The 15,006-nt window shown below is 42.3% G+C and overlaps 1 protein-coding gene across 2 annotated transcripts in view; it reads right to left on the bottom strand.

Moving 5' to 3' along the window:
* Positions 1-15,006, bottom strand: part of LOC147034873 (dual specificity protein phosphatase 8-like) — a 100,893-nt gene that overhangs the window by 65,216 nt on the left and 20,671 nt on the right. The gene's annotated exons all lie outside the window — the stretch shown is intronic.

The raw sequence follows: 15,006 nt of genomic DNA, 5'->3' as shown, positions 1-15,006 counted from the left end.
TTCGTGATCTTCACCCATTACCTCTCGGACTCTCTGGAAAATCCTCGTTATCTATTTTCTGATGACTCCAACCTGTGCCGTGACATCCCGCATCCTTCGGACAGACAGGCTGCAGCCTCTTTCCTCTCTTCAGACCTTGAAAAACAAATCAAACTATCAGCCATGAACTTTCTTGGACAAACCACATTTCAAAGTTGTCCTCCAAAGCCAGCTACTGACTGGGCATCCTCTGTCATACAAAGTCCTTCCTTGGCACACCTGAACTGTTATCCACCTACAAGGCTTTCATCCACAGGCTGATGGTGTACTGCTCTCCCCTCTGGGTTGGCTCTCCTGCCTCACATCTTACTCAGCTTGATGCCATGGAAACCAAGGTCTTTAAGATGACTTGAATCTCCTGTGATGAAGCTGAGTCTATGGGCCTATCACTTCACTATCACAGACAGGTTGGTGGCCTCTGTGCCTTTGTATGCCTCCTTTCTGGTCTTGCCCCCTCTGCTCTATCCATGCTTTGTCCCCCCCCCCCCAGGTCATTGCAGGGCTCACACGGTTTACCATCAACCCCTTCTGGTGAAACGACCTAAATCCAGGATCACTGTTCACTTCCACCCTTTTGTTCCTCTTTTGTCCAACCTATGGAACCAACTTCCACATCGCCATCAATCTCGTTCTTCAGGTCTTCAACACAGCTGTTCAACACCATCTCATATCATCCCCAATCCTAAACCATAATCTTTTCTACCCTTGTTAACCCACCCCTCCTACTCACAAATTTCCAGTTTTCCCTCATGAGAGTTTCCTTCTGTATCAATCTTGTCCACCCCATGCATCCTCTCCTGCCCCCCATTCCTCCCCACACCCATTGTATGTCCACCTCCCCCTGACTTGGCCTTCTGCTCTGCTGTTGATGTGTCCTCCCTCTCTGTGCATTTTGACCTGTTGCTTCCTGATACATTCAGTGTAATAGTGCTATTCTTCACCATTGAGAGGAGCCAAAAACGATATGCTGTATTGCATGATATTTCAAAATGTTGTGGACAAATAATGACAAAACTTGTTGGATGAGTTGGGTAGGTGACAAGACCAAGCCATTTAGATTTTCGTTCAGGTCGGATGCAGATCTGGCCTATCAGTGAGATACAAAACGTAATCTGTTCAGCCTGGCAGATGTTTGCCCTCTCCTGAGTGCTGTTCTCATTAAAATATTGTTAAGAAAATGGCCCAGGGGGGAACAGGAGAGTTAAAATGTCTATGATCGATCATCGTAATGTCATTAGATATACATATATAAATAAGTGGTTTTGTACTCGTGTGAGTCGGAATTGTCAGGGACGATTGTGGAGAAAGTTTTTCCCCCTCCAGTTATCTTCACCCCCCCTCCCCTTCATCAAAACCCTCTGTCATTGGTCACCCATTGGTTCCCCATCCATGGTATGTCCCGTGACCTTTGAATGGTGATGAAACTTATCAGAAACAATGGTCTTGGAGAGGAAGACCGAGATGTGTGCATGTGCCATTTGGAACAAGTGGCCAATGGGATTCAAACTTGGACCCTTTCAGACATAACCAGTCAATGAGGGAGAGGAGTCCTGTTGATTAGACGGCCCAAAGCGACACAACAGTTATTTATCAAGGGATTTAGCGGACGTCTTTCAGCAAGCTATTCAGCCTGGAACATGAGATAGCTCAGACTTCTGGGCCAGTATGGTTACCACGTACAGTGAACAACTGCAGGCATGCTCAGAGGCCAGCCGTGCTCTGGTCCATGAAGGGAGCAACAATGCCTGGATCCCGAACCTCCGAGACTGCGCTTCCTATGCCCTAGCAACCCACCTCGGGCCAGTTATGAGTGTGGAAATGCTCGCCTGCACATCGGACCATAACTAGCCTATGGCGCTATGAGTCAAAGTGAAGGCCTTACCCATTTACACCACTCCATCATCATATCTAACCTTTCCTTTGTGTTGTCTGTATGATTGTGAGTGATAAGACTTAAAGATTCGGCAAAAGTGGGAGGGAGGGGATTAGATTAAGCATGTTGTCTTTGGGATTTATTTCTTTGCTAATTTTGGGCTCAACCCCTCCATTACTTCTTTTGTCTGAACAAATATGTTTTTTTATGTGTTTCAATTCCACCTCATCTGACTCACTCCCGTTCATCCATGTGTGGGTAAATTGGTGTTAATCTGACAGACACAAGCGTCAGTTTACACCTTTGCCTGGCTGGCGTGTGCAAAATTCCCCGTAACCTGATCCGAGACATAACGATTGCAGTAATTATCGGATTAACGTGAATATCGCTTCCTAAATCGCCCGGTTCATCTTCGGGAGTCCAACGTGCTTGGAGAGTGGCATTTGATTTCTGGTCAATCGGTTTCCTGACATTCGACCTTTCCAAATCTTTGTGCCGTTCCACGGGAGTCCGTATGCGACAATGCTGTATTATATTGGAGTCCAGTTTTATAAATGAAAGTCATGGTAACTTTGGTTGTTTAAAATATAATAATTAATTTCAAGTGGATGGTTTAATCAACTTCTACAGTTTGATCAATTTTATCCATACGAGTACATGACTAATCTACGATATCACAGTTTGCCTCATAGTCTTTCCAATTGTCAATAACTAGGACCAGTGGATGATAAAGAAGTACAAGCGTTACCTTCAAATTCAGTTTCACGATTGGCAACAAGTCCTTCTCTTTTTTTTTATTTATTACTGAGAGATTTTTAATTACTAACAAAGCTTCCACTAAAATGTACTTGTTTGGCTCACTCCATCTTACCACCATTCAAAACTCATAGCAGGTAAGCATTACCGAAATAAATTAATAAACAAACAACAATACAGAAATAAATAAGTAAATAAAATATAATATAAATGATCATCGAATAAAGTTGTGCTGCACAGTCTGATACACATTGACCTCTGTTAATGATAAATTCAGTGTAAACCTAAACCATCATCTGATACACATGAAAATGAATGAATCTGATACACATTAAAATGGGAAATCCCAATTTTAAGCTGTCAATATTAAAACAATTGTTTTGATGGATCGCAAGAAACCTTTAATAATTGGAAAATAAGAACACAGAACTAGTTCATCGTTTATTTGAATATTATTCCCCTCCCCCCCCCCCAAAGAAAGAGTGAAAATTGCTTATTTTTCCTTTTAACCTGAACAAAAACAGCTAGTGACGTGCAATTCGGTTGGTGCACATAAACAAATGAAAAACTAGTCCTGCTAGTGCAGGTTAGTGTAAAATTGCATCAGCGGACAGGTTGAACAATGAATGAAATCAACGGGACGTTGATTGATGTATACTCACCGCAGTGGGAAGCAAGGAGAAGCTGACGTTTCGGGTGTTAAAGCTTTGTTGGGGCACAACCGGTTTCAGGCTCGAAGGGTTAATGCCCAAACATACGAGCTCCTTTCTTCCCATGGCAGTTAACATACCTCAATCAATGTCCTGTTTATTTCATCCATTGGCATACATAAACTGCATTGGCCACCTGTCTTGATGAACACCACTACAACATGTTACACAAATGAAAATGAATCTGTTAAAAATGGGACAAATTGAACACCTTATATATAAATGCATCACCAGAGCTTTAAAATAATTTATCACTACTGTATGCTTTTGAGCTGTCTAGCCTGGATTCCAATCTTGACCCTGCTATAAACGGTCACCGTGGTGTTTCATATACAGGCGGACATTGCTGCATCGTCCATCGGAAGGGAATTAAGCCGGAGAACTTCTCTGCCAACACTGGGTGTTCATGCCAACAAGTCCACTGATGCAGATGAACTCTAACTTTCACTAGCAAGACTGGTTCTTCATTTGTTTCTGTACATCGACGGAATAGTGCACCCCAGCTGTTTTTATTGAGGTTAAAAGGAGACAAAAAAGTGATTTTTCACCTTTTTGGGGGGAATAATATTCAAATAAAGTGTGAACTAGTTATGTCTTCTTCATGTTATTTTCTGTTCAGACCTTTATCTCCATTCATTAAAGGTTTCTTGTGATCCATCGAAACAGTTGTTGGAATCTTGTCAGCTTAAAAATGGGAATTTCCCATTTTAGTGTGTATCATGCTGTGCAGCACAACTTTATTCTATGATCATTTATATTCTATTTTATACTATTTACTTATTTCTTTGTTTATTAACTTATTTATTTAGGCAATCCATATCTGCTCTGAATTCTGAATGTTGTTAAGTAAGCGTTATTAGTTATTAACAAGCTCAAATGAGCTGAGATCCTCGTCCTCTTAATGATGACGTCATAAAAACGAATATGACGCCATTGTGATGTATCAGGTATGCGATAAATGATCTGTGCTAATGCCCAGCTTGATTCCCGCAAACAAAATTCAAACAGCTTGCCTTGTTTCAGAAATAATGGTATCGGCGATTTCCATTAGCGGTGATATTATGATGTCAACTTTTTTTCTTGGAAGAATTTCCAAAATCGGAGATTGTCACTGCCTGCTCGTAGGCTTTCTGCATATACATGGCAAGTTTCACGAACATCCGATGAAAACTCTGGGTTGTAAAACAAAAAATGTCAAAAATAGGAATGATGTCATAAAAATTGATATTACGTCATAGTGATGTATCGTATGTGCGGTAATTCATCTCTGCTAATGCCCTGTTCGATTCCCGCAAACAGAATTCAAATACCTTGCCTAGTTTGAGATAATTTTTTAGGCGATTTCCATTACCGGAGATATTTTGACGTCATAACTTTTTTTCTTGGAGAAATTTTCAAAATCGGGAATCGTTACTGTCTGCGCAGGGCATTTTTACATATATGTGCCAAGTTTCAGGAAGTTTCCATGAAAACTGTTGGCTGTGAAACAAAAAAGTCCACAAGAAGAAGATGAAAAACAACAACGTAAGTTAGACTGAGAGATCTTCCACGAGGATCTAAAAATCTCTCAATAATAAAAAAGAGAAGGATCCCACAGTGTCTTTCTCAAAGTGTGGGCATGTTATCACTGTCAGCCTGAATAAATGACAAATTCCTGACATCTTTACTCGAATATCCTGTGTCTGAGTGGCGATCTGTCCTGGATTGATTGTGAGTATCCCAAGGATCCACCAAGAGTATGGGGAACTTCATTGTTCTTAGTGCTGCGTACACTCATGACTCCAAAATGATTCCGACAGTAAATTCTAACATATGCTTCCAAAATAAAATTGTCTAACTTAGCTATTGATGCTCAAGTAATGGGTTTGGAGATCGGCGCATGTGGATGACTGATCGGCACTCTCTCCGACCAGTTCTTCCAAGCTAAGTCTCTCCGACCATGTACGTTGCCTTTTACTGTTTCGTCTTTATTATTGTTTTTCTGTTCACATTTTTCATCAACTTTTTCTGTCCCAAACCGTATCCTGCTGTGTTGAATCGTTTATTTTGTCTCAATAGTTATATCAGGCCTTCTGGTGATAGTCAAGTGTGCTTCCCCTCCATTTTTTGCTTCATTTTCACTCCTTTTATTCCAGTTATTATTATTATTACTGATCCCTCAGCTCAATCCATTTCCCTTCCTCCTTCAAAAAATTCAAACATAACATCTCCCCTTCTTCACTCGGAAAAAAAACCAGGAAAAAACCCCCAACAACCAACAACAACATCCGAAAAAAAATCCAAACTCCAATCTCATTTCTTAGTTACTCATTTTCCTATCCCTTCTTCCCAAGATACCCAAACTGAATAAAACATTTCTTCTTAACAACTCTTCACAACATTAAAAAAACCGCTTCCAAAATGTATCTTAAAATTTCTTACTCTGCGTATTACTCCATCAGGAACAACCCATTCATTATTCTTCTTCTTCATCAAAATCTCTTCTTTTTCTCTTTGACAAGGCTTATTTCCCAAAACCTCCTCACTCCGAAATGCTGAGTTAATCAAGCCTCTTTTTTTCACTTACAGGCAAATTTTCCTTCATGCCTTCAACCGAAAACATTCTTACCAACAGCTCACCCAGGAAGACTGTTGCAGGTTATTCAGTCTGGGAATCCTGAGGCTTCAATTTTGCAAAGGCTGTGTGCACAATACAAAATTTCCCCTTCATGTCCATTCACGGTGTCAAACCCCTACATGTCAGTACTATCCCCCCACCCCCCATCTGCTCTCCCCTCATCCTGCCCTCTCTCAACTGCCACCTCGTCTTTCCTCCTCTCAGCTTCACCCTCACTCCTCTCCCTCCCAGTGTCGCCCCTGCCCCTATATCTGCAGGACGCGCGTGGTCCACCAGCAACTCCCTCTGAGTGAAACTGCATAAATCCAGAACCACCGCTCACCGCCAGTCATTTATTCCTCTTTTTTTCCCCCACCTGTGGAACCACCACCTTCCACACTATCTTCAATCTCATTCTTCCCTCCAGGTATTCAGGCCAATTGTTCACTACCATCTCAAGTCATCCCCATCCAAAACCATGACCTTTTCTACACTCATTAAACCACTCCCCACCCCTTCCAAAATTTAATGAATGCATCCATATTGTCCACCCTTTGCGCTTTCCCATGCCCATCATCGTCACCTGTATCCCTTGTTTGTCTGTCTCTGTCCACTTTATCCCTCCACCCTGCTGTTAGCGTTTCCCCTTTCTGTTCCCTTTGTTATGTTGTGTCTTGATCTGTTTTGTGTCCGAGCTATTCTGTGAGCCTTGACCATTTTTTAAAAACACAAGGGAAAAAAAGAAAATTATTTTTTCTAATATATCCCATCGATAGGCCAAAAAATAAATGTCAGTGTGTGTCAGTGTGTCACTCAGTCAGTGTCTGTGTCTCCTCCATAACTCTAAAACCATGAAACCTAGTGGCTGAAACTTTGCATGCAAACCAAGGGAACTCCAAGGGAGTGCATGAGTGAAAATTTGGTGTTTGGGTGAATTTAAACACTCCTTTTGCAGAGAATTAACTGCCTTATTCAATTTTCCTTTATCAAGGCTCTTCCTTGGTCACCTCACTGTGCCTTGCTGTGGTCTTAATTCACTTATTTTTTTTTAGCCTGCTCAACAATGCCTTCACTTGGAACAGGCTGCAATGGTTTCTAAACAAAAAAAAAATTTTCTTCACTTTCCTCACTCATATTATCGAAAGCCTGATCATCATAGCTACGAATCACTGGATACATTGCAGTACTTATAAAACGCCAGGAGACGCCAGTGTTTGTAGCTTTATTTCATTTCTGCATATGCCATAACCTCGGTAATCTCTTAATCTTGGCCATATTTCAAAATTTAAACTCTTAATTAACCTCAGCAGCAGTTCCTACTGCTAAAAAAAAGCGTTCATTTGTCCAATTCGGACATTGCTTGATATTCCGGGCATCTTCAGGTACATGGTGTTTTGATGATTAATCGCTAATCGCTTGCCAAGGCAGCCGTTCCTTATCAACCATTTCATTGGAGTGCTTGCTTGAGTGTGAAGCCACTTGGTGAGTGATATACAAGCTGCATGGTTTTTAGTTTCCAAGCCGTGGCCATACATGGCAAAAGTATTCGCACTGTCACGAAATATATAAATCGACTTGGACAAAGTTCAGGCTTGACTCGCCTGTGTTTCGCACTACAATGTGGGGCTAAACACTGTAGTGCGGTACCCTCGGGTGGTGGCTCACTTGATGAAAATGTGGAATTTTATTTCAACATCTCCCCTTTTTGTACGATCTTCTTTCATTATATGACCAATCACTTCTACATAGACAGATACACATATAAAAATTATATGCTTCGTTTTTAAAAGGTTATTGAACTGTCTCGTTAGAGTGCTTGCTTGAAGTGCTCTTCAGGCTTCAATCTCTACAAACATCTGTGGCGATACCATAGCACGGTTTTCCGTGGACACATCTCCGGAGTTAGGAAAGCAAAATACATTAGATGATTACAATGAGTAAAAAGTGTTTTCAGTTGTTACAAAGCAATGATTTGTCTGTCATGGCAGGATAGGCGAGAGGTATGCACACCTGCTCGAATCTGTCTAGCCTGGGTTTGAATCATGACCTAGCTATAAACTGTCACCTCAGTGTTTCACAGGAAAAGTGATTCATCACTGTGTGCACAGTCTCTCAGATTGACATTAAACTGGATGTTACATCTGCCAAAATCCCCCCTCTCTTCTCTCACACCTCATCCCCTCTCCCCTCTCGCACCACTCTCCATCTCTCTCTTTCCAACCCCTCTCCCTCTCTTTCTCTCTCTCCCACTCCTCTCCCTCTCTCCCACTCTTCTCCCTCTCTCTCTCACACCCCACTCTCTCACACCCCTCTCCCTCACACCCCACTTGTGCTCTCTCCTACCCCTCTCCCTCTCTCTCCCCCACCCCTCCCTCCCTCTCCCTCTCCCCCACCCCCTCCCTCCCTCTCCCTCACCCCTCTCCCACCCTCTCCTCCATCCTTCTCCCTTTCTCTCCTTTACCACTCATGCTTTTTCCCACCTTTCTCCGTCCGTCTCTCTCTCTCTCTCTCTCTCTCTCTCTCTCTCTCTCTCTCTCTCTCTCTCTCTCTCTCTCTCTCTCTCTCTCTCTCTCTCTCTCTCTCTCTCTCTCTCTCTCTCTCTCTCTCTCTCTCTCTCTCTCTCTCTCTCTCTCTCTCTGTTCTCTCTCTCTCTCTCTCCCCCAACCCTCTCCCTCTCTCTCCCCCACTTCTCTCCCTCTCTCTCCCCTACCCCTCTCCCTTACCCCTCTCCCCCCCTCTCTCTCTCCCCCACTCCTCTCTCTGTTCAGGGGACTATGAAGGACTGATTGTTTCGTTTTGAATTTAAAAGGGCTTCCCCAGAGTGCAGCATGTACGAAACAGAATCAGAGTGAGCTGATCGGAGGGGTGCAAAGGTCGGTGAATGTGCAAGCATGCACACATGCAGGCAGGTCTTTGCTAGGTCAATAGCGTATGTTTCAAATGCTCCCACTCAGTTTTATGTAGAACACAGTGGTTAAAGAGAAAATGCTGCTGTTTGGGAGGTTTTATCACCTTTTCCTTCTCTTCCCCCTCACGTTGCCTTGCCTTCCCTTCCCCTCACACTGCTTTCCCTTCCCCTCCCTCACACTTACCGCATCCCAAACCTCTTCCACTCTCTACCCCTCCCCATCTCCAGGTGGTCTCCACATGCTGTATTAATGTACCCCAATCCAAACACAAGTCTAAAGGCCCGGTCACACCTTGACGTTTTAGGCAACGTATGCCGATTTTTGAATTTTTTTTCTAAAACGCTGGCACACGTTGAATACGTTATGGGTAAGTTTTGATAACATTGAGAGCACGCTGAAAAACACAGCCATACATCGTTGCACGTTGGCTTTAAACGTTGTACTTTTTGGTTGTTCTCAAATTTTTTCATGCTTGAAATTTCACGACGTATACCGGCGTATGACTCACACGTTCCGCTACGCTGGCCACAAGTTGTATGCACGATCTGCGATCGTTGACAGACGTCAACACATGCTACTTGTAAGTTAATCATAAGTTGAGACACGCCGAGGTAATGTTTAGCGTACCCGAAACTTATTTCTAACCTATGATTAACGTGTTGTTGGCACATTACGCGATCGTTGCCACACGTCGACAGACGTTACTTTTAAGTTACTCATAGGCTGAAAGACGTCGGTACAATGGATCGTCCTTGCGTCAGCGTCCACGGCCACGGCCAGGACACTTATTTGCAGCATTCTTCAAACTTTTCTTCGGCATGACGAGGATGTTCACACTTCGATGTCTAGCTTGGCTATGATTCCAATTGTCCATCGGCAGCGTCTATTTAAAATAGTCGAGTTTGAGCGTTTTAACACGTTCAGAAGAAACGCTTCAAATTTCCAAACCCCAGCGTCAAAAAACAAAGGTGAGTGACAGCAATTTAAATAGTTCATTGTAAACAATGAAAATAGCTGAGTGGTACTGTTTAAAAGTCGTTGAGTGTAAAAAAAAATCCAATTGTTGAGCGCAAGCGTCTACTTTCAATAGTGGGGTTTGAGCGATTTAGCACGTTCAATAGAAACGATTAAAATTTCCAAACCCCAGCGTCAAAAAACAAAGGCGAGTGACAGCAATTTAAATCGTTCATTGTAAACAATGAAAATAGCTGAGTGGTACCGTTTAAAAGTCGTTGAGTGTAAAAAAAATCCAATTGTTGAGTGCAAGCGTCGACTTTCAATAGTGGAGATGCAGCCATTTAAATCGTTGAGTGGCAGCCTATGAACCTACCCATGGACATGCAGACGGAAGGAGGATCCATCATAACCCACACCCTCCCCCTCACACTCACCTACCACTGCCAACATGAACAAACTACTACTAATACTAATACGAATACTAATACTAATACTGATACTGTTACTGCTGACATGGACATCGACTCAAAAAGGACTCGAAAACACTGTTGGGTTCCCCTTTTATGAACACCATTTTTATATACCAATTCCCAAAATCGCTGGGAACACATCTTTATATGGCAGTTGTAAGCTAGAAACACGTTAATTTTTTTTTTTTTGTCGACCGGAAGACGTCATTGGAATACGTCTACATACGTCGATGTGTGTTGGGACTACGTAAAGAATTGGTTCAAAGCACGTCAAACATAAGCTAGAAATAAGTTTCGTGTAAAAAAGACATTACCGCGACGTGTTTCGACTTGTGAGTAGCTTATAAGTAGCCTTTGTGGACGTGTGTAAGCGTCCACATATCGTGTGTAAAACTTATCCCCATCACATGCGGAACGTGTGTCATACGCCGAGTACGTCGTAAAATTTTGAACATGTTTAAAATTTCTTGACGTACTCTACTTACTACGACGTATGATAGCGTACTTTAGCGTTCTACTCACGTATACCAAACTTACTCATACCGTATTTGACGTGCCCCCAACGTTTTAGACACATTTTTCTTAGGTCGGCATATGCTGGCAAGATCGCCAAGGTGTGACTGCGATGTTGTCACTTCCATTTCTACGGCAGTTATGATTCGAATCGTTGTGCGTCAGCCTTTTAATAGGCTACGTCACGACATCGTCGGCGATGCGTGCAACGCGCTATGCCTAAGTTAGACTATCGTTGGGCATTGGTTGTGTAGGCCGACAACAGGTTCAGCATTCGTTGGGATAAGTTATCTATAACACAACGAAACGTTCTGTGTCCATTACTAATATGTTATGCATACGACCAACTCGTTATGAATACGTCCGAATCTTAAAAAAAAAAATCATCAAAAGTTCAACGTAAGCCAGCGTTTTACATACATTTTAATACGTTGCCATCGCTGGCTAAAACGTCAAGGTGTGACCGGGCCTTAAAACCACCTCCCCTCATGCTTACCTCCTCCCAAATGCACTCCCCTTCCCCACTTACCCACTCCTCTCTCCCCAATCCTCCTCACTCCCACCCCCTCCCGGAGTGTGTAGCCGTTTGATGAGGCATCACTCTCCCCTCCCAGGCACATTTCCTCACTCTTTTCCCCTTCTTATCTCCCCCTTCCTCACTCCCCACCCCTCCTTACCCCCCTCCTCTCTCCCTCGCTCCTCTCTTTAACCTCCCCTCCCACCTCTATCCCCCTCTCTCCTCTCTCTCCCCTCCCTCTTGTCTCTCCCCCTCCCCCCTCTCTTTAACCTCCCCTCTGATCTCTCTCCTCTCTCTAACCTCCCCTGCCACCTCTCTCCCCTCTCCTTCCTCTTTCTCCCCACCCCCCCTTCCATCTTCTCTCTCCCTCCCCTACATCCTCCCTTTCTCCTCCCCTTAATCTTCCCGTCAGCGAAGCAATGGTTATATTTGTTTGTCTATCTATACTATAAGAGAGATGTTTGTCTGTGTATCACCATTTTTCTCAGAGATGGCCAAACAGATCTTCGTCAAGCTTTCAGAGGTTCATCACTGTGTGCCGGGGAATGTTTAAGGCAAAATCATTTTCTGAAAGTTTTTTTTTTAAGTCAGATTTTATTTATTTATTAATTTTTGAAATCGCTCTACCGTGCCTTAAGTCTTTGTAGCGATGTGAAAGGTAATATTAAATGATCCCAGACAATATTCCTTACTGGGTGTAGGGAAGTGTTTAGGCCCCCACATAAAATATAAAAAAGCAAAATTGGATTTCTTTAAAATGCCAACAGGATGAGAACATCACCAGGCAACACTGGGTACCACTGCGAGTACACTACAAAGTGAGTCAAAAGTCCAGAAATGGAAACATAGGAAGGATAGGAAAAAACAAACAAAACAAACAAACAAACAAACAAACAAACTTTCCTATATTTCCAGACTTTTGACATACCTTGTATAAACAAAAGTGCAATTTCATGCAATTAATTTGTGAAAACATTTTTTTGCTTCACGAGCATTACTTGAATAAGGTTTATTATTAAAAAAAAATAATATAAATCAAACCCAATCATATGAGATGAGCACAAGAGAAAAGTGAAAACAAACAAACAAATAATCCTTCATGTGACTGAGTGAAACGACGATAAATAATGTTATTGAATATCAAAGATACTAATGGTTGATACAATACAAGCATTCCACAATAATAAACAAGTGATATCACCTGAGTTTTCAGTGTGGAAGAATGGCTGTGCACAATTATCATTACTTGTGCATGAAAAAAGTGAGCTTGCCAATGTGCTCCTGAAGTTTAAAAGTTACAAATGCACTTGTTTATGTAAGGAATTTATTCATTCCAGATCCCTTATTAGAATGTTCTACACCATAACCTTACATCATATGACTTCAAAGGGCAGAAGAATCATGATCCAGATAATACTCCAGTACTGCGCAACTGCATATTGATAAGGTCAAAGGATGACTTTAATTCATCATCCATGGCCTGAAGCAGAACATATTTTCTACAAGGGTGGCTTAAGGAGAGACCCACTGTTGGCCCGATGTGCCTGACAGTTAAAGTGATGCCTTTTGAACACATGGCATGACACACGAAGTCTCCAGGAATAGCAGAGAGGGCACCAAGAAAAAAAAATTACAGCACAGAGGAAAAGATGCTTTTCAATCTGCCCCTTGAGTACTGTGGAGTGCAGGGTTTCCCAAGCAGCTCCAAAGATACCCTCTTCTTTGCCTCCAAACTGCAGCCAAAGCAGGTTCCAAGCACATCTGGTAATAAATATGATGCAAACAATTGCATGTAAAAAATTAACATGTATTTAAACTAAAAAGAAGGGCAATTGCAATTTAATATAAAAAAGGACGAGGTAATAAATATGTACAAAAATAGTGTCCTTGCAATGGTGACACAGCAACACCTATGCAACTGGAATGGCACTCGGTAGATTGCTTTCCTCTGCTAGGCTGAACGGTTTACGTTTTGTATCCTACGAATAGGCCAGATCACGATCCGGACCTGAACAAAATTTGAATCGGCTTGTTCTTGTCACCTCACCAACTCATCCACATAGTTTTGTCATAACTCATCCACAACTTTATGCAACATCATGCCATGTATCGTTTTTGGCCCCGACTCTCAATGGTGAAGAATCACTTGTTGATTTTAAAAATTCTCGGATCCAGATCCGGATTTGGATCTTTACCAAGACTGAATCAATTTGTCCTTGTCACACACCCAACCTGTCCACCAAATTTCGTCCGAATCTGTCCAAAACGTTTTGAGATATCGTGCTATATATCGGTTTAGTCCTCTCAATGGTGAAGAATCACTTAAAAAATTATTGGATCCACACCTGGACCCAGATCTTCACCAAAATTAAATCGCTTGTTCCTTGTCACACACCCAACCTGTCCACAAAGTTTTGTCTGAAGCAGTCGACAACTTTTTGAGATATCCTGCTCACAGACAAACAGACAGACAGACAGCGGTGAAAATATAACCTCCGTCCACCTTTGGTGGCAGAGGTAATTCGTCATTTACAGGCGATAGGAAACAATCACAGCTGCCCTATGCAAGAATTCTTTATCACAGGTTCTCCTTGTAGATGTGTTGACAATGCAAGTCGTGCATGCCAGGGTGAGAACCTCTGCTGTTGGATCACAAGCTCAGTCAGTGAGCAAATTCCATCAAACTATACCTCTGCCTTCACCACCTCATTCGCCCTCAGCAACCTATCCTCACTCCAGGACACTACTGACATTTGAGAAATCCTGTTATAATTTGTGCAGCTGCTCTAATAATGAGGTACACAATCAAAGCGTAATCCATTTGGTAAAATAAAGAACACATATAACTGGAATTTTATTCCAAATTATTCTGCTTCGCATTATTGAAACAAAACTATTCTGCCAATGCAGGAATCGCTTTGGTAAGGGTAAACTTTTAGAATTTTGACAGCACATCCCACAATGGCTTACTTTTCTCAAAACGTACTGTGACCCCTTTATTCGTCCAACAGTAAAGAGGTGAGAGCTGTCTTGTCTGGGTTCAATTTTCAACTTAACTATAAACTGTCCGATTGGTGCTCCACAGACAGGGTGTTGCATCACAAAGTGTGCCATCCTCTGCATGGATGTTAATCTGGGTTTCCCATCTTATAGTATTAGCTGTCTGGACGTTAAAAATCCAGGTGTCTTTCACGAAGACTAGACGAGTTTCGCCGACAACCTGAACCAATTACAATGTCCTGCCCAAATCAGTTGCAGTTGAACATCAGCCCTGACCCCATGGTTCATGGAAGATCAAACTCCTCCTACTGCCAGCCGCATAAGCTGGGCCATTGAAGAAGTAATAGTAGTAGTGTAAGATATTTATTGTCAATAAAAGCAAATGCTGACAGACAGGAATTGAAGAATGATAAAGCATTGAAGCAAGAGCAGACAGTGTCTCACACATTCTCATTGCAATAATGCCTGCAATGGAATATCCTGGTTTCCCAATTCGCTCCACAATTGACCAGACCTTCATGCGAACATAAACCGAATCTAATGGCGCAAAAAAACAAACCTTTGACTGTTGGATATAGGGTCAGATATTTGTCATTTTATGGCATGGACACACGTTTCCTATTTGTTCATACTGCAAACAGATTTCAATGAAAAGTTGCAAAAGTG

Source organism: Eptatretus burgeri, chromosome 1, assembly GCF_056783735.1.
Source record: "Eptatretus burgeri isolate ZD-2024b chromosome 1, Ebu_testis_v1, whole genome shotgun sequence".
NCBI classification, from domain to species: domain Eukaryota; kingdom Metazoa; phylum Chordata; class Myxini; order Myxiniformes; family Myxinidae; genus Eptatretus; species Eptatretus burgeri.
The sequence above is the reverse complement of the archived record's forward strand: the minus strand, read 5'-3'. Positions and strand labels throughout refer to the sequence as shown.